The sequence below is a fragment of the Bos mutus genome, chromosome 25, assembly GCF_027580195.1.
Source record: "Bos mutus isolate GX-2022 chromosome 25, NWIPB_WYAK_1.1, whole genome shotgun sequence".
Classification (NCBI taxonomy): domain Eukaryota; kingdom Metazoa; phylum Chordata; class Mammalia; order Artiodactyla; family Bovidae; genus Bos; species Bos mutus.
Genome location: NC_091641.1, coordinates 10348202 through 10369810, shown reverse-complemented (window position 1 = coordinate 10369810; position 21609 = coordinate 10348202).

Below are 21609 nucleotides of genomic sequence, written 5' to 3'. Positions count from 1 at the left end.
CAGTTAGAGGCCAATTTGTGAAAAACTGGTGAGGCATGTTGATTTTCCTTTTTATTTTTCTTGGAAAAGGAGAAAATAAGCCCAAACGTTTTATGGCCCTGAAGGACATTAACTAGTTTGGTACCTAACCTGTCATTCTTAGTTCAGCCTTCTCTTGCCCATGGTTCGTATAAATCCTAATTTCTCATATTCCATCAAATCAGTCCTGTCATCCTGCTGGCTTCCTCAGTAAAGAGTTAAATAAAACTCTGACATGTATTCATTATCTGTCTGTATGAAAATTGTGTTTGTAATGATTTGAGAATTATGCTCTGACAGGTTCGGAAGGTGGGTATAGGTAGGGATGGGGCTGCTGGGGAAGGAACGAGACCATGGGGAGAAAGGAAAGAGAATGGGTGTCTGTGTATAATGGGCTATGTTTCAGTTCAAGGGAAACAGAGCAAGTGTCACTGGCGGGATGGAGACAGACCCTTGATTTAGTGATTCAGAGGAGAAGACAGGGCCTGTTAAGACTGACTGTTGGGACTTCCCTGGTGATCCAGTGTGAAGACTCCATGCTCCCAGTACAGGTGACCCGGGCTTGATCCCTAGTCAGGGAACTAGACCCCACATTCTGCAACTAAGAGCTCATATGCCACAGCTAAAGATCCTGTGTGCCACAGCCAAGACCCAGTGTAGCCAAAATAAATAAACAAATATTTTAGAAGAAAGACTGATTTTTGTGGAATTAGCCAGCAATAATTGCCCATAAAAATTCCCTTCCTGCCAACCCAGAAATCAGAGAAGAGAGAGAGGGAGGGGAAAATACTCTCATATAATTTATATATAAACAAAATAGTGGACCTCTGCGGTGGTAGAGTGACAGTGGTATGATGGTGTAATTGAAGGTCAAAGACAAAACATACTCTGGACTGTAGATTCTAATGCTTGTGAAATTTCTACTGCTAATTTTTCCTTTGACCTCAGGCTTTGACACACTTGATTAAAAGCATGGGATTATCAACCACTCAGGGCTAAATCCTAATTGGTTTTTTTTTTTTTTCCAATCATGTGAAATAACCTCATATTGGACTTCCCAGATGGCACTCATGGTAAAGAATCTGCCTACAAATGCAGGAGACTTAAGAGACTCAGGTTTGATCCCTGGGTTGGGAAGATCCCCTGGAGGAGGGCATGGCAACCCAATCCAGCATTCTTGCCTGGAAAAACCCATGAATAGAGGAGCCTGGAGAGCAACAGTCCATAGGGTTGCAAAGAGTCAAACATGACTGAAGCAATTTAGCATGCATACACACACAACCCCATATCAACACAAGTGTTTTTGTGGTGGTGAAAGTGTAAGTTGCTCAGCTGTGTCCAACTCTTTGTGACCGCATGGACTATAGCCCACCACGCTCCTCCATACATGGAATTCTCCGGGCAAGAATATTGGAGTGGGTAGCCATTCCCTTCTCCAGGGGCTCTTCCAGACTCAGGGATGAAACCAGGGTCTCCTGCACTGCAGGCAGATTTTTTATCGACTGAGCCACCAGGGAAGCCCTTTTATGGTGGTGGTGATGGTAAAACACACATAACAGAATTTATTGTTTTAATCATTTTAAGTATATGATTCCATAGCATTAAGTACAGTCACCATGATATACAAATTTTGTCTCTAATTTTTTCCAGAAGGTAACATTTTTACCCCGGAGGAAACTTTACCTGTTAAAAAGTTCCTAATCCTTCCCCCAGTTCCTAGCCACTACTAAATTGCTTTGTCTCTCTCTGCTGTGGATTGTTTTTTTGTGCCCTCCTAAAATTTATATGCTGAAACCCCAACCCTCAAAGGGATGATATTAGGAGGTGGGGCCTTTAGGATATAATTCAGCTTAGATAAGGTCATGAGGGACTTCCCAGGTGGCTCAGATGGTTAAAAATATGCCTGCAATGGAGGAGACCTGGGTTTGATCCCTGGGTTGGAAAGATCCCCTGGAGAAGGGAATGGCTACCCACTCCAGTATTCTTGCTTGGAGAATTCTACAGACATGAGGGTCATGCCCCCCGTAGTGGAGGTAGTATCCTTATAAGATGAGAAAAAGAAGAGAGCTCTCTGATATCTTGGCCATGAGAGGACACAGCCAGAAGGCAGCTAGCTATCTACAAGCTAGGAAGTGAGTTCTCATCGGACATGGAATCTGCTAGCGCCCTGTCTTTGACTTCGCCTCCAGAATTGCAAGATATGCATTTGTTGTCAAAGCTGCTGGCCCTATGGTGTTCTGTTGTAGTGGGCTGAGCTGACTGAGACACTCTGCATTTGTGTATCCTGATTATGTCATATGAATGTGTGGCCTTCTGTGTAGCACATGGATTTTTTCAATTTATTTTTTTGTTGTAGTAGAGTTAATTTACAATGTTAATTTCTGTTGTATAGAAAAGTGATCATATGTATATATGTATAGACACACACAGATATAGATAGATAGATAGATAGGTACCACTGAAGGAGGGCATGGCAACCCACTCCAGTCTTCTTGCCTGAAGAATTCCATGGACAGAGGAGGCTGGAAGGTTACAGTCCGTGATGTCACCGAGTCAGACACAACTGAAGTGACTTAGCACGTATGCATATACATGCATATATTCCCTAGTGACTCAGACAGTAAAGAATCTGCCTGCAATGCAGGAGACCCAGGTTTGATCCCTGGGTTGGAAAGATCCCCTGGAGACAGGAATGGCTACCCACACCAGTATTCTTGCCTGGAGAATTCCATGAACAGCAGAGCCTGGTGGGCTACAGTCCATGGGGGGTCACAAAGAGTCAGACATAACTGAACGACTAACAGTTTCACTTTCACTTTCATACATTCTTTTAACAACTTCTTTCCCATTATGATTTATCACAGGATACTGAATATAGTTCCCAGTGCTATATAGTAGGACCTCGTTGTTTATCCATCCGATATATGTTTGCATCTGCTAATTCCAAACTCCCACTCCCTCTCTCCCCTAGTCCCCTCCCCCTTTGCTACCACAAGTCTATTCTCTGTCTGTGAGTCTGTTTCTGTTATGCGGATAAGTTCATTTGCATCCTATTTTAGATTCCACATATGAATGATCTCATATGGCACTGGTCTTTCTCTTTCTGACTTACTTCACTTAATATGGTAATCTCTAGGTTTAATCTAGATAATCTCCCATCTGCTGCTGCTGCTCAGTCACCTCAGTTGTGTCCGACTCTGTGCAACCCTTAAGACGGCAGCCCACCAGGCTCCCCCGTCCCTGGGATTCTCCAGGCAAGAACACTGGAGTGGGTTGCCTTTTCCTTCTCCAATGCATGAAAGTGAAAAGTCAAAGTGAAGTCGCTCAGTCGTGTCCGACTCTTAGCGACCCCATGGACTGCAGCCCACCAGGCTCCTCCATCCATGGGATTTTCCAGGCAAGAGTACTGGAGTGGGTATGTTGCTGCAAATGGCAATAATTCATTTTTTATGGCTGAGTAGTATTCCGTTGTATATATGTACCATATGTACCACATCTTCTTTACCCATTCATTTGTCAATGGACATTTAAGTGGTTTCTATGTCTTGGCTCTTGCAAATAGTGCTGGTATGAATGTAGGAGCAGAACACATGTTTGGGATGGAAGGAAACGTGAGCATTGGAGAGCAGAATCCATGTCAGAGGAAGAGCAAAGAGGGAGTGAATGAGCTGGAAGAAAAAGGTGTGGTCAGAGGTAGCTTACAGAGCCCGTCTTCAGGTCAGGAAGGAGAGGTGTGGTGGTGAAAGCCCAGGTGACCTTAGCTTATTTCCCTGGTCTACCTCCATTTGTGATTTCTGAAAAGAGATGCAAATCTCCAGTGGGAACATCTTGGGCTGCACGTGTTATTTTTCTGAGTGATGCAGAATAAAAGTGACCCATCTCTGAGTCCACTGGGAAGGCGTTGTTCATGATCTGGGCAGGTACCTGCCAGGTGAGTCCACACACAGGCTCTGAGCTCAAGGTAAGAGGATCCTGAAGCCTCCTTGACACTAGAGACCTCTTTTCCCTTTCTCTGACCCAAGTAAAGAAAGTATTCCAGGGAATTTCCTGGCCATCCAGTGGTAAAGAATCTGCCTGAAATGCAGGAGATGCAAGAGACTTGTGTTTGATCTCTGGGTCGGGAAGATTCCCTAGAGGAGGAAATGGCAACCTATCCCAGTATTCTTTTTTTTTTTTAATTTATTTATTTTTTGTTGAGGGATAATTCTTTACAGAATTTTGCTGTTTTCTGTCAAACCTCAACATGAATCAGCCATAGATATACACGTATCCCCTCCCTTTTGAACCTCCCTCCCATCTCCCTCCCCATCCCACCCCTCTAGGTTGATACAGAGCCCTTGTTTGAGTTTCCTGAGCCATGCAGCAAATTCCTGTTGGCTATCTATCTTACATATGGTAATGTAAGTGTCCATGTTACTCTTTCCATACATCTCACCCTCTCCTCCCCTCTCCCCACGTCCATAAGTTGACAGATGAATGGATAAAGAAGTTGTGGTATATATACACAATAGAATATTACTCAGCCATAAAAAGGAACACATTTGAGTCAGTTCTAATGAGGTGGATGAACCTAGAACCTATTATACAGAGTGAAGTGAGTCAGAAAGAGAAAGATAAATACTGTGTTCTAACACATATAACAGAATCTGGAAAAATGGTATTGAAGAATTTACTTACAGGGCAACAGTGGAGAAATGGACATTCCAGTATTCTTGCCTGGCTAACCCCATGGACAGAGGAGCCTGGTGGGCTACAGTCCATGGGATCACAGAAGAGTTGGACACAACTTGGTTTAGCGACTTAAGTCACCACCATCAGTGCTTTAGACTTTGCCTTTCAATGCAAGACTTCCCTAGTAGCTGGTAGGAAATCTGCCTGCAGCGCAGGAGACATAGGTTCGATTCCTGGGTCAAGAAGATCTGCTGGAGAAGGGATAGGCTACCCATTCCAGTAGTCTTGGGCTTCCCTGGTGGCTCAGCTGGTAAAGAATTCTCCCACAGTGAAGGAGAGCTGGGTTTGACCCCTGGGTTAGGAATATCCCTGGAGAAGGGAACAACTACCCACTCTAGTATTCTGGCCTGGAGAATTCCATAGACTGTATAGTCCATGGGGTTGCAAAGAGTCGAACATGACTTTCACTTTTCAGTACAGGGGTTGGGGTTCAATCCCTGTTCAAGAAGCTAAGGACCCACATCCCTTGTGGCCAAAAAACCAAAACAGAAATTTTTTTTTAATGTAGACCATTTTTAAAGTTTTTATTGAATTTATTACAATATTGCTTCTGTTTTATATTTGTCTTTTTAGCCACAGGCATGTGGGATCTTAGCTCCCCAAACAGGGATTGAACTTGCACCTCCTTCATTGAAAGACAAAGTCTTAATCACTGGACCCAGAGAAGTCTCCATACGAAATCAAGCAAGCACAAAGAAAGCATTCCTTTCAATGATGTACATCTTCATCCCTCAACCTGCAAGTACGAAATCCCACGACTGAATTGCCAGGCAATCTGGAGCCCTGCTGCTTCCCCACGATTCAGGCAAAGCACATGGGAGCCCTTTCAGGAGCCAGGCATGCTTCAATCAAGCCACTCCACGCACAAGTCTCTAACAGTACAGTAATCAGTGGTAATCACCCATACAGTTTATGTACAGGAGGGCCTAATAGGATTCATGCCTCTGTGGTGAATACATTTTCATTTATAGGACTAAATGCAGGCATACATTACCTGTTTAATTAAAAATTCTCCAGCCAACAATTTGCTCCCTCTCCTGGGTACATGCTATATACATTTCTATATACATTACTGATGTCTCCTTTAAATCTACTGGTTACCTCTTCCTCCAGTCACTTGTCATTTTGTGTGACTGCCGACCATTTGAGAAGGTAAACCACTGAGGAACCAAGGTCCCTGCCTGTTACTTGTGTGCATGGATGACACCGGTTCAGGTATCCAGATAGGTGATGGTCCCTCGGAAGTGCAGGGTGTGAACACAAGATACCAGAGGGCAGTGCCTGGCCAAGTGAAGCCAGAGGAATAATCACATGCAGCTCATGATTTATAGGGGTGTTTTTTTTTTTAAGATTTTTTTGATACAGACCATTTGTAAAGTCTGTATTGAATTTGCTAGAATATTGCTTCTGTTTTATGTTTTGGTTTGCCACGAGGCATGTGGCATCTTAGCTCCCCAGCCAAGTACTGAACCTGTCCCACATGTATTGGAAGATGACGTCTTAACCAGTGGCCTACCAGAGAAGTCCCTGTAGGAGTCTTTTAATAATTCTTTTTTTTTTTTTTTTTCCCCCAGGTTCTCTTCTCTTTCACTCCTGTCATGGATGCAGGCAGCTGCTGATCAATGCATATACATTTGGGGTGCTTCTCTCAGTTAAGGAAAAGAGACTCTCAAAGAAATAGATGACTCAATGGATAGTTTTGCTGAGCCCCACATACGAGGAGATGGACCAGGGTTGAAGGGACTAACCTGAACGCTGGGTCAGGTGGAGAAATCTGCTGTCATGGGGCCCTGACGACACCCAGGGACGCTCTTCCGTGTCCGCGGTGCTCTCAGAGGTACTGTGTTTCCGATCTTGAACTTCTTCCTTTCACAAATGCTCTGATTCATTTACTTAGGTTATTAGGATGACACAGGAGGACACAACTGCCTTCCTTGAGTGGTGGGGTGGAGGAGGGCAAAAAGGTTAAAAGGAACAGTCGAGTAATTTAGTGTGTTTTCTATAGAAAATGTTGAAGGTGATGTAAAAGAGTGGTTACCGTACAAGGTGATAAAGCTGATGCAGGATGAGATGTAAGAGTAAAAAGATGAGGGCCATGGCCTGGAGGCAGGAATGGTGAGCAATTAGGAATTTTAAACCCAAGCTTTACTGCTTTTCTTGTTTGTTTGTTTTTAGCAGTTGCTTTACTTCTAGCTTCTGTTTGCTTATCCATAAACTGGAAGTAATAAATATTTGGCAAGACAATATTTTGAAATATCAACTCAGGTTTATCCCCTGGTCTTCCTCCCAGCCTACTCACAAGGCTTGGCCCTTGGCCAATGGTCTGGTAACTTGGATTTGGGGAGGTTCCCACCACTTTTGCCAAAAAAGAGCCGTCTCACTGGGTCTAAACTGTTCGGATGAGCAACATGGTTTATACCGAACAGCTGCTTTCTTTCTGGAAGTCTGGGATTTGGGGCCGTGTGAAGCAGAGGGTGCCTGCCTGACCAGCCCCCAACAAAATCCTCCAGCACTGATTCTCTAACAAGCTTCCCTGGTAGACAGCACTTCACATGTGTTTTTGCGACTCATTGTTGGGAGGATTAAGCATGTCTTGTGTGACTTCCCTGGGAAAAGACTCTTGGATACTTGCACTTGATTTCCCTGGACTTGGCCCCAGGCCCGTTTTGCTTTGTACGTATCCTTTTATTTTAACACACCACAGCCATGATTGTGAATATATGAAGATTCCCATTGCAAATCACTGAGTTTGGGAGTGATCTTGGGGACCCTCCCCCACCACTCAGTCAGCTAAAATAGTGGTATTTGCTCTGAAAAGGGATGGCACAGTGGGTATCACTCAACTACTGAAAGTATCACTCAACTATTTACTTTTAAGTCTCAAAAGCCTAGGATGAGAGCCCCAGATGTTCTCTGGTCCTCATGAGCACTCACAATCAGCCACTCCCTCCCCTCCAAACCAAGACTCAAACGTATTCCCAAGAAGAGGGAAAAGAAGGAGGGAAGGAAGAGTGGACACTGAGAGTGGAGAGCCTGACGTTGATCAGTGCCCTTCTCTCCCTGGAGCTGAGGTCTCCGTGATAGTAATAGGAAAACATGGACAGTTCAAGGGGATCTGGAAGCAAAGGACCTGGATCTCCTCTGATGGACTCTGAGGAGGTCCCAAGACTCAGGGTGGAGTTGGGAGAAGAGGTCTTGGGCAGACTGGCCTGACACAGCCTTGCCTGTGGATTAGACAGAAGACCATGCCGAAACAAAGTTTCTTTTTATTTATTTGGCTGTGCTGGGTCTTTGTTGCTGCCCATGGGCTTTCTCTTGTTGCAGTGAATGGGGGCTACTCTCTAGTGGTTGAGTGTGGATTTCTCATTGTGGTGGCTTCTCTTCTTGTGGAGCACAGGTTCTTGGGCATGTGGGCTTCCGTAGTTGCAGCTCGCCGGCTCAGTAGTTATCACACATGGGCTTAGTTACCTGCGGCATGTGGAATCTTCTGCGACCAGAGATCGAACCTGTATCCTCTGCACTGGCAGATGCACTGGACCACCAAGGAAGTCCAGAAACAAAGACTCTTTAATGGAATGCTGGTCAGGACAGATAGACTCACCCAGGAGCAGAGCCCACCCCTTTCCTGCCAGCCCGGGCTGTCTGCTGACACCTTGGCACCAAGGAAGCCCTTCACAGCACAGACACTGCCCTGGGAATCTGAGAAGACATAGAAATATAGAACGCTGTAGCTTGTGCACCTGAGTTTGTGACATGCAACTGGTAAGAAGTGACAGAGCCAGAATTCAAAAGCAGGTTGGTAAGTGACCATTCAATTAGATCCAAGTGTGAACCTCTTTGGCTAGAGGATAAAGCATCTGCCTACAATGCAGGAGACCTGGGTTTAATTCCTGGGTCAGGCAGATCCCCTGGAGAAGGAAATGGCAGCCCACTCCAGTACTCTTGCCTGGAAAATCCCATGGACGGAGAAGCCTGGTAGACTACAGTCAATGGAATCTCAAAGAGTCGGACACGACTGAGCAAGAGCAACTTCACTTTGTGAACCTCTTTACCCACAACCACACCTGCTCATGTCTAAATATGTATTGCCTTCAACCTCAGCCGAGGTGTGAATGTCATTCCACATCTTTTTCAGTGTCTACTCAACTGCCTGTCTCAGCCCTCACAGCAGACACTCAGCATCTGTACCTCTCTCTTCAAAAGCATTTGCAGGCTGATGGATTGCATGAATATAGGCTGAAAGGATTAGAATGTGTTGTCAAGAGTGGGTGTAAACCAGTGGCCCCTTGAGTTTGGGCAGGTTAGAGACAGCAGCATAGCCATAAGAAGACGGAGGCAGTGTAGACTTCACTTGTAGTCAAGCTGATCAAGGCTTCTTAGAGGGGACAGGATTCAGTTGAACCATGAAGCATAGATAGGATGTTGCTGGAAGGTGATTAGGTAGCTCTTAGAACAGGAGGGGAAGTTTGGAGCAAAAATTTTTAACCTTTATTTTTTAAAAAACTATTTATTTATTTAGTTATTTCTTTGGTTGTGCTGGATCTTAGCTGTGTCCTGCAGGATCTTTAATTTTCACTGTGGCCTCCTTAGTTGCAGCTTGCAGAATCTAGTTCTCTGACCAGATATTTGACCTGGGCACCCTGCAATGGGACCATGCAATCTTAAGCCACTGGACCACCAGGGAGGTCTCCAAACTTTAAATTCATGCTTAAATTGTGTATAAATCTAGTTTAGTTGTTCATATTCTATTTAAATTTCTCTAAAGCGCTCATCCATTCATTATTTTGCTACCCCTCCATCTTTGTCATTTGCAATCTCCTTTTTATCCCTATTCCAACCCTACACCTGTCTGCTACACTCTACCTAGCCTGCGCATAGCTTTAAATACGAGGGCATTTCTATTTTGACCCTCCAGCTTCGAAAAGAATCACTAAGAAGTATCCCCAGGACTCCACCAGAATGACTGGTACAAATTTATCTCTCTGTTTATCTCCAGATAAACAGATACATAGATATAGCCTCTTTACGTTTTGACTTTATCTAAATACAACTTTATCCCTATAGAAAATACTGAAAAAAGAAACTATTAGCCTAACCCAAAATTTCTTTTCTTTTCTTACTTTGTCATTATTTGTTTTAAGTTAAAGCATTCTTTTTTTTAATTAATTTAGTTTTTATTGACGGATGATTGCTTTACAGAATTTTGCTGTTTTCTGTCAAACCTCTACATGAATCAGCCATAGGTATATATATATCCCCTCCCTTTTGAACCTCCCTCCCCATCCCACCCCTCTAGGTTGATACAGAGCCCCTGTTTGAGTTTCCTGAGCCATACAGCAAATTCCTGTTGGCTATCTATTTTACATATGGTAATATAAGTTTCCATGTGACTCTTTCCATACATCTCACCCTCTCTTCCCCTCTCCCCATGTCCATATTGATCAGTTTTAGAAAACATATTTTGATCCCCCAACATAAAAGATGAAGAAACCAGGGTAACAATATTACCTTTCAACTGATGTCTTTTTGCTTTTATTTTGGCTAATTATATGCTTTCTAAGTTGTCATTATTTATAACATTTCCCATTGTTTTATGCTCAGTTCTGTTGAAAATTGGATTCGATTCCAGTATTTTTGCTAACATTTCTTCACTACTCACTTCTTGGCTGAAGTTTATTGGTAGCTTATTCAAGAAAGGCTCATGCGAAATGTATTACCATAGCTCCTGTAGGGTCAAAACGCTTGTGTTTGTGTAATTGAGTGAGAGTTTAGTTGGGTATGACATTCTTAAGTTAAACTCTATTGGTATTTCTCAAGTGTTTTCTAGTGATGAACCTTGGTATAAAGTGATGAGAGGCCATCTAATTTCTCTCTCTTTATAAAATTTGATATATATATTTTTAAAACTCTGTTTTGCTTTTATCTGCTTTCTTTTTCTTTGAAGCCTAGTAACTTTATTATCTGAGTAATATTGATTCTCTAGCAAGTTTTTCCTGGGACACAGTGTGCATTTTCCATTCATGAGTTCTCAAAGCTTTTGTTTCTCCAAGTTTTCCTTGAATCATTCCTTTAAATATATTTTATGTTCTTTGGTTTAATTCTTTTCTCTAGATTACAAATCATATTTATGCTGACAAGCAATGTATTAATAGCTACTTAATGGCTATATAAACTTAGGCAAGTTGCCTAACCTCTTAGTGTCTCAGTTTCTTTTTCTAAAAGTTGAATAATAACCCTCAGAATGTTTATGCAGTGAAGACTGCATGCGTGCATGCTCAGTTGTGTCTGACTCTTTCCAACCCCATGGACTCGTGCCAGGCTTCTCTGTCCATGAGATTCTCCAGGCAAGTATACTGGAGCAGGTAGCCATTTCCTTCTCCAGGGGATCTTCCCAACCCAGGGATCAAACCCATTGCTACCCAAAAGCTACCACTCTTTTGTCTCTTCAATTGGCAGGCGATTCTTTACCACTGTGTCACCTGGGAAGCTATTATAGGCTAAGAAACCCAAGTCTTATTTTATCTTTTTAAAACAGCCAGTTTGACCACACATAAAATTTCGTTCCCAAGATTCCTTTTTCACAAAACTTCCACAACTTTTTAGCATTCATGCAGATTTTGTTCTATTTTTGTTTCCTCTGTCTCATTCTGGAATAATCAATCATCTTACTTTTCTTTCCTACTTTTCACACAGTTGTTTCTTTTCGCCCTTACTGTTTTTAAGTAGTTTTAATGACATGTAATGTAATTAAAGATTGCAAATATTAATTTTAAAGATTAGAAATCTTAACCCTTAGAATCTTTAGTTCCTAGTGAAAACTAAGAATATTACACTAGCCTTCTGTAGACTGATAAATTTCTTGATTTCATAATTTTTAAAAGTATATTCTTCCTCATAGTGGATTTTTCAAAGTGGCACAGAACACATTTACTGAGAGACCCAATCTTTATCTTTTTTCTGTAATAGTGAGAAGAATTAGGTAAAACCTATGTTGATTAATTTATGTTTCAGTATTTTACCTTATTTGGAAATGACCTGGATAGTCAATTAATTTCCACCATTGACTTAACTCAGCAAAACTCTAAGGTTTCAAGTTACCAAAGGATTTTAAAAACGATGTCTTGTAAAACCTCATCACTTTTCAAAAGTTTACTTATAAACTTTTATTTTCCTATATCTGTTTAACTTACTTGTTAAAACCAATCATGTTTAGATTATTCATGAATATTTCACAAGACATTAAACATCTAACCATCATCTTAAAAGTTATTTTTCCTGCTGACAAATTTAGTAACAGAGCTAAGTCATTTGACTAGAAAACCTTAGTAGAATAAAGAAAATCCTAGTGGAATAAAAGTTGCCAGTCTGCACTAAATTTAATGCTGCTAGCCTTGAAGACATGCCTATTTTAATTAAACCAACAAACTTACACTAGCTTTTATTTACTGAAGATTATCCTAGATCATGTAAATTTGAAAAACATTTGGGTTAGTTTCTATTTTCTGAGAGAACAATTACTTTGATAAGCACTTATTTTTCTTTAAGCCAGTAGAGCTCTTTTACAAATTAATTTTGGCAATACCATCTGGACATAGAAAAATGTTATACATTCATAACATATATACATAAGTATACATAAACATACAGACAGATGCAGAGATGTTATAGCTTTTGTTTTGAAATTTCAGCCATTGAGATAGGTATGATAATGTAAAACTCACTAAAGAACAGTTGGATCCAAATTGTGTTTCTGGCAGATGGAAGTTTATCTGCTCAGATGGCAGATGGTTCAAGCTTTTCACTAATATTTGTGGAAGAGACTTAAAATTTTTCACAGGCATAATTTTCAAAATAACCTTTCCCTTTTTTTTGATAAAAAGTACCTTGGTTCCAAGAAACATCTTGTTATTGTTGTTCAGTCACTAATTCACGTCCAACTCATTGTGACCCCATGGACTGTAGCACACCAGGCTTCCCTGTCTTTCACTATCTCCCAGAGTTTGCTCAAACTCATGTCCATTGAGTTGGTGATGCCATCCAACCATCTCATCCTCTGTTACCCACTTCTTCTCCTGCCCTTAATCTTTCCCAACAGGAGGGTCTTTTCCAATGAGTCAACTCTTTGCATCAGGCGGCCAAAGTATTAGAGCTTCAGCTTCAGCATCAGTCTTTCCAAAGAGTATTCAGGACTGATTTCCTTTAGGATTAACTGGTTTGATCTCTTTGCTGTCCAAGGGACTCTCAAGAGTCATCTCCAGCACCACAGTTCAAAAGCATCAATTCTTCGGCACTCATATTTCATTATAGTCCGACTCTCACATCCATACATGACTACTGGAAAAACCATAGCTTTGACTAGATAGACCTTTGTTGGCAAAGTGATGTCTTTGGTTTTTAATACACTGTATAGGTTTGTCATATCTTTTCTTCCAAGGAGCAAGTGTCTTTTAATTTTGTGCCTGAAGTCACTGTCTGCAGTGATTTGGGAACCCAAGAAAATAAAATCTGTCATTTCTACTTTTTCCCCACCTATTTGCCATGATGCGAATCCCATGAACAGTATGAAAAGGCAAGTAAAGTCTAGTCACAGAGAAAAAATGCAAGTTTCATGAAGAAGAAACTGTTCCCAAAGCCCAGATCTTTTATAACATATGCAAGCCTTTTGAGATGAATAGGGGAGGTTTGGGGATTGATCAAAATGGTAAGTGGGATTTAAATTGTTTCTAGATCCTCATTTCTGCTCTTGTAAAGACTAAATTTATAGGACAAGTGTAGTGGTTTTTACTTCCTCAAAGAATTGGATTGCAACCTGAATGATAGAGAGAGTGACACACTCATCCAACTATGTTATCTTCAGTTTGCTTTTATATTAAGGAGATCTTCATCTAAGATGCAGATCAAAAGTTTCCCATATTCTAGATTTAGAGCTGTGTGTCTTAGAATGTTTTTCTTTCTTTTTGAGTGCATGCATGCATGCTAAATCACTTCTGTTATGTCCGACTCTTTGCAACACTATGGACTGTAGCCTGCTAGGCTCCTCTGTCCATGGAGTTCTCCAGGTAAGAATACTGGAATGTGTTGCCATTTCCTTCTCCTGGGGAATCTTCTTGACCCAGGGATCGATCCCACGTCTCTTGCATTGCAGGCAGATTCTTTACCATCTGAGCCACCTGGGAAGTCCAGAAGAGAGAAACTGATAAACTGTATTAAAAACCTTAAGAGTTTGTTTGAGCAAAAATGGGTTCAAATCAGGCAGCATCTAATCCAGCAGACCGCAAGGAGCTCCAAGGAACTGTACAAAGGAGACTTTATTTATTTATTTTTTTATGTTTTCTCTTTTTAAAATTGTTATTTTATGTAATTATTTTGCACTGAGATGGGTCTTCATTGCTATGCACAAGGTTTTCTCAAGTGGCAGCCATCAGGGGCTACTCTGTAGTTGTGGTGTGAGGGCTTCTCATTGCAGTGGCTTCTCTTGTTGCAGAGCACGGGTTGTCGGGTGTTTGGGCTTCAGTAGTTGCTGCTCCCAGATTCTAGAGCACAGGCTCAGTAGTTGTAGGGCACAGGCTTAGTTGCTCCATGGCATGTGGGATCTTCCTGGTTCAGGGATTGAACTTGTGTTTCCTGCATTGGCAGGTGGCTTCTTTATCACTGAGCCACCAGGGAACCCCTTAATCTTTTATTTATTTATTTATTTTAATTGGCAGATAACTACAACATTGTGTTAGTTTCTGCTGTACAATGACATGAATCAGCTATATGTAGACATATAAAAAGGTGACTTTAATAGCCAGAAGGGAATGTAAACAAGGAAATTATTATCCTGGAGTGGAGGGAGGGGGCAGGCAGGTTGCTTATTGCAAAGTTTCTTTCCTTCAGGGAATGCAGGGATCCCACAGGCAGATGACCTAACTAGTGCTGATTAAGGCTTTCCTGATTGACTGGTTTAAGACTCCATGTCTGGGAGATTAGAAATGATAATTAAGCCTCAGTCTGGTGATGTGGGGCTTGCCATCAGTGGCTCCATTTGGGGTCTGTTGTTTTTTAACAGCACTAAGTGGGATCAATGTTAATAAGGTGTAATCCCTCTGCTCAAGAAATTCCAAATCTTGTGGGTAGATATAAAGCAATTATAAATTATTATTTTATATTTTATTGCTACTTTCAATAATTAAAACAAGAGCTTAGTTGAGGAGTGAAAAGTAAAGGCAGATTCACAAAAGTGCTAAATCAGAATTGAACTTGGGTGTGGGTAACATTTGAATGAGTAAAAGGTAAGAGAAAGAATGTTCCAGGAAAGTCATGGTGAGGACAGTTAAAATGCTTATTGCTTTAATTCAGAATTTGCATAGAGTAAGGATGCTAGCAGGGCCATTAGTTTGACTCTTAGGTGGACCAGGCATAATATGGGAAAATTCAGAAACCACACCAGCCAGGTAGGCAGTGGGAACTTGGTCTTTACTTGTGGACTAGGGCAAGGCAAACCTTTTAGCAAGTTTCACTTGAAAGAAATGAATAATGTGTATGTGTGTGCACTCAGTCCTGACTCTTTGTGACCCGATGGACCGCCAGGCTCCTCTGTCCATGGAATTTTCCAGGCAAGAGTACTGGAGTGGGTTGCCATTTCCTTCTCCAAGGGATCTTCCCAACCCAGGGATTGAACTTGCATCTCTTGTGGCTCCTGCATTGGCAGGTGGGTTCTTTACCAGCAGAGCCATTGGGGTAGCCCACTTGTGAATGAGGGCAAGGGAAACCTTTTGGTAAGTTGTAGAGGAAAGTAGTGAATAATAGAAAGTTCTAAATGTTGAATGAATCAGATAGGAATAGTTCCTCAAGCTGCTTTAGATAACAAGTGGTAAGACTCCTGATCAAAACAAAGCAAAGTGCTCAGCATTGAGGCCAGGATATAAATTGGAGAACAGAAAATTTCGTAGCTGAAGGGAATCAGAAGTCAAGCATGAGAAATAGCTTGAGGAGAATGATGCAGAACTAGAGATAAATGTTGAGTTGCTGTTTTTTTGTCTTTTGTTTTTTTAATAACTTATGGTCAATTTTGTAAATGCTGCCATAGCCTCACTGAGAAGGGTGACAGGGCTGAAAATACACAGCACAGCCAGTAAGGATCCACTTTATCTCCCCTGTGTGATCTTGAGGAAGTTCTAGGTTTTCATACCTCCTGTTGATTGATTGCCTGGGCACCTTTGCAACCAGAGAGTTGGTTTGCCCGATCAAACCCGAGTCTCCTGCATTGCAGACAGATGCTTTACCGTCTGAGCCACCAGGGAAGCTTTGAAATGGTATAGCTAAGTTATTTGTGTGTGTGTTAATGAACCATCCCATTTGCTTTTATTTTTCTCCTTTGCTCTCATGCATGAGTGTTCTTGAGTGTAAGGATGCCTTCTGTGACTCAGGGCTTCCCTGGTGGCTGAGACAGTAAAGAATCTGTCTGCAATGCTCAATCCCTGGGTCAGGAAGATCCCCGGAAGAAGAGAATGGCTACCCACTCCATTATTCTTGCCTGGAGAATTCCATAGACAGAAGAGCCTGTTGGGCTACAGTCCATGGGGCCACAAAGAGTCAGACATGACTGAGTGACTAACACTTTCTTTAATTCATCTCTCACAATGAGATCCATTGAGGAGTCAGAAATGAAACGGTAGAGTTCAAGAGTATTTTGAGTATTATCCTTGTCTTGCAGCAATTTATTCAATAGACACTGCAGGAAAATTTCTGTGGACAGATGGAATGAAAGGAAACCAAGTGTAGAAATAAACAGCGTTTGTCATTTGAAGTTGGCACTTGTAAGGATTGTTTTTTGAGTTGAGGAGCCTGAGCTGATGACACCAAGTAATTGAGGCAATATTTCAAGTGATATACACATATTCCTACTTGATAGATCTTCCTCTCTAACTAGCCATCATCCTATTTTATAATGTTATCATATTTTTAATTATATTGTACATACTTGTTTACAGCTATTTGCTATATATCCATGATGACATTACGGTAAATTAGTTTTTACCCATTGCCTCTGACTGTTCTTCGCTTCAAACTGAGCCATAAATATCGCACCTGAGAAAGCTTGTTCTCAGATTATTTATCACACTGGTGTGTGACCACAATAGTAATGCCCTAAGGCAGAACGTCCTAGGAGCTGACTTACAGGAACCCTTGGAGGGGGAATGTCTACATGCACACAGAAGTTTCCCACATTAATACATGCTCAGGGAGTAGTGTTGACTGCTTGTATGACTGAGTATTTGGGAAGACATTTATGATACCAATGCTCAGTGCCATCCATTGACTGCTGCAGAGGTTGGGACATGGAGAGTGGAAGGCAGTTGGTAAACCAAGAGGAATGAAAGTTAAATACACCTAGCATGGTGGCTGGTGTATAGGAAGTTTCAGGAAATGGTAGTGTCTCCCCTTCCTTCTGTATCAGCAGAGGGAAATAGACCAGAAACAGACATGGCCAGGTTATTGAAATGCCTCACCTTGGCTACGTCTAGTTGCAGCCAGAGTCTCTATTTAATACTCAGCTAGGTAGGGATTGGACCATGTTTTCCTTATTTCTCCAACTGCGGCTTCACTGTGTTAGGAACTGGGCTCCTTCCTGGTCCTGTGTGGTCACGATCCACTTACAGTATCAGTTATAATAATAACGGCTGTTTGAATTTACTGGGTATGTTTTACGGGCCAGACAATGTGCCAAGTGCTTTGTAGAAAACATATAATCTTTATTTGAGTCTATGAGGCTGAGACTCAGAGGTGTTGAGTCTTTTGCTCAGTGTCACTTAGTGACTTACCTGCAGAGCCTGAGTTGGTCCCCTCAACACCACTCTCTCAACAGGGGTGTTTCATTTCTGTATCACCAACACCCACGACTCCATCCTCACTCCTTCCACTTGCTTTGCTTTCCAAGCCTCAAATACCACTCCACGACTGACCTGGGGGAGAAGGATGCAAGAAAAGGGGTGTCTTGGGCTCCAGTTGTGGCAACTATCCATATATCACAAGTATGGTAGAAGGTTACCATATATTAGAAGGTTACCCTATGATAGCCAGCTACCCAAGGAACTAGAGAACGCATGAAAAAGAGGCATGGAATTTAGAGCAAAACTGAAATTGGCTGTATGGAGGGCATCATAGGAGAAGTGTAGGTATTAGTTTCTGTTTTGGAAGTAAGAGAATTAAGGGGCAAAGCTATGTCGAAAAGCCAAGTAGTCATTGCTGTAAAATAGGATCGATAACTGGGAAGTTGGAGAGATCAGAAGCAGATGAGGGGCAGCCTGTCTACTTCTTTGGTGAATCTTAGGGTTCTGGTTTGGACTACATTTTTAGGACTAAGAGTTTTCCTAACAGGGGACCCTCTTACTGCTGTGTGCTCAGTTGTTCAGTCATGTCCAACTCTTTTGTGACCCCCTGGACTGTAGTCCACCAGGCTTCTCTGTCTGTAGAATTTTCCAGACAAGAATACTGGAGCAGGTTGCCATTTCCTACTCTAGGGGATCTTCCTGACCCAGGGATCAAACCCTAGTCTCCCTTGTGTCTCCTGCATTGCAGGCAGATTCTTTGCCACTAGTCCCACCTGGAAAGACCGTCTTAGCACCTTAGCACCTCTCGTTTCATGAGCACTTGAACTCATGAAACTAGAGGTCTGGATTATTGGACTTCCTTGTCCAAAAGTTTAAGAACACAGGTCAAGTTCCATAGCCCTCCACAGAACTCAAAACCACCCTATGTGCATAGTAGGTGTTTAATATATATCTCATTGACTTACATGGATAAAGAATGGCACCAATTCCATGCCCTCAGAGGAAAATTATAATACTCCCCATGGGAGCAGTGGGGCATCAAAAGGATGTTTGACATTTTAAGAGCTGATTTCAGATGCTCAGAGAAATCTGGTAATGCATTGCTTTTCTGACCCAGCAGTGTCTATGATATATTCACAGCATGTAACATCCTGCAAAACTCTCCCATCACATGGGGTGAGCTATTTGAGGGAGGCAGGTAGAAATTCCGACAGAAGTTTTGGCCAAAGAGAAATGTGGAATGGAGAATCACTTGTTACGGAACAAAATCCCTGGGCACAAATAGGGGAAAATTGAAGGAAGATTGATCAAATATACCAGCAACTAAGCTTGGAGATGGAGAAAGCTAGAAAGAGCACTGCTCCCACCCTTGCAAAAGAAAGAATCCAGACACACTGAAAATTAAATGCTTTTCATGCAGACTTCCCTAGTGGTTCAGTCGTTAAGACTTCACCTTACAATGCAGAAGTTGTGCATTCGATCCCTATTCAGAGAGCTAAGATACCACATGCCTCACAAGAAAACTAGAACATAAACCATAGAAGCAATATTGTAATAAATTCAATAAAGACTTTAAAAGTGGTACACATCAAAAAAAAAACTTTAAAATTAATTGCTTTTTTCTTAAGCTCATCATAAAACTGAAGATGGCAGGGCAAGCAACTAATCAAAATCTGGAGAGAGTTGTATGTCTGTAGTAAGAAGTAAGATCTGAGCATTTTCCTACCTGGGCAGATGTCACATAAGTGGATCAGAAGATTCAGTTAGAAATTGATTTTGTTGTTGTTCAGTCAGTATCTGATTCTTTCCAACTCCATGACTGCAGCACACCAGGCTTCCCTGTCCTTCACTATCTCCTGGAATTTGGTCAAACTTATGTCCATTGAGTAAGTGATGCTATCCAACTATCTCATCCTCTGTTGCCTTCTTCTCCTTCTGCCTTTAGTCTTTCCCAGTATCATGGTCTTTTCCAATGAGTCATCTCTTCGTATCAGGTCCAAAGTATTGGAGCTTCAGCTTCAGCATCGGTCCTTCCAATGAATATTCAGGGTTGATTTCCTTTAGGGTCGACTGGTTTGATCTCCTTACTCTCAAGAGTCTTCTCCAGCACCATAATTTGAATTTGAAAGCATCAATTCTTCAGCACTCAGCCTTCCTTATGATCCATCTCTCACATCTATACATGATTACTGGGAAGAGCTTTGACTATATAGATCTTTTGGAGAAGGGCTTGGCAACCTGCTCCAGTATTCTTGCCTGGAGAATCCAATGGACAGAGAAACCTGGTGGGCTACAGTCCATGGAGTCTCAAAGAGTTGGACACAACTGGAGCAACTCAGCATGGCACGACACAGCATGGCACAGAGAGACCTTTGTCTGTATGTTGAATACAAATTACTAAAAATTGTTAGTGCGGGCTAGATTGCTAATGGGACATCATTGGGTACTGAAGATACAGGGCTAGATTGCTAATGGGACATCATTGGGTACTGAAGATACAGGAAGTTTAGCCCAGCCTGCAGGATTTTCTCCAAGAGTTCCACCAGGCATTGGAAGGGGAAAAGCAGGGCGGGGGGTTGGGGGCAGGAAGGGTTTGCATCCTGAGGATTCCCCACCACCACCATGATTTTGGCTGAAGGAGGGAACAGTAGCCACTGCTGGAACTCCATCCAGACCTGTCCACCTCACCTCTTCTGAGGAACAAAAGTCTTAATCTGCATCAGGATAGAATAACAAAAACTTCTTTAGCACTTCCCCTAGTAGTCCAGTGCTTAAGAATCTGCCTGCCAATGCAGGGGACATGGGTTCAATCCCTGGTCCAGGAAGATTCTGCATGCCTCCGAACAACTACTGAGCTCCACAAAAGAAGCCTGAGCACCGGAACTGGAGAGTAGTCCCTGCTCCTTGCCACTGGAGCAAGCTTGTGCAGAGCAACAAAGACCCAGCGAAGCATAAAATAAATTAAAAATAAATAAATAAAAACTTCTTCAGGGCACTGGTCCAAGGGCACTGATGGTAACCCATTGTAGCTTGGGGAAGAGAAGAGGAAAATGAAAAATCTCAATCCCTCTAATAGGGGTATGATTATCTTAGCACAAATAGAACCTTCACTCTCTACTGAGAAGAAGGGTCTTCTTAGAGCTACATTGCAGTGATTAGGGAAGTCAAACTTTGCTCAGAACTGTTAAGTCACAGGCAGCACCTTTGTCCTTGCGTGTTCTGTAATCCAGAAATTGACTTAATATGCTTCTTTATGGCCGAAGAATTGATGCTTTTGAATTGTGGGGCTGGAGAAAACTCTTTGAGAGTCCCTTGGAGAGCAAGGAGATCAAACAAATCAGTCCTGAAGAAAAGCAACCCTGAACATTCATTGGAAGGACAGACGCTGAAGCTGAAGCTCCTATACTTTGGCCACCTGATGTGAAGAGCTGACTCATTGGAAAAGACCCTCATGCTGGGAAAAATTGAGGGCAGAAGGAGAAGAAGGCAACAGAGGATGAGATGGTTGGATGAGTCATGTCCATTACCAACTCCATGGACATGAGTTTGAGCAAGCTTCAGGAGACAGTGAAGGACAGGGAAGCCTGGTGTGCTGCCTCCCATGGGGTCACAGAGAGTCGGACCCAACTTAGTGACTGAACAGCAACAACAACAATGGCTAGATGAGGTTAAGGGGCCCTTTTTGTTGGGAGACCATGAAGTTCCTATGTTCCTTTAAATTCTTGGTCTAGTCTCCATTCCTTTTGCCTTCTTTGTCATCTAGAGCTATGACCTTCCTCAAGAAGGAAAGCAAGATAAGTAGAAGGAGCCTCTGGAATCTTCCCCACCTTAACCTCTCATGACCACTCAAGCCAGAACAAGAATCCTGGTTTGTCTGCTTATGACCCCAGGGACACCCATTAAAGTTTACTGATTGGGTTTCCCACGTGGCTTTGGAAGCAAGAAGTCTCAAGCATGTTGTAAAGGCAGGATCCTGCTGAGATGAACTTGGGGGTGCACATTGATGAACAAACACAGTCACACAGGATAGTTACTAGCATCAGAT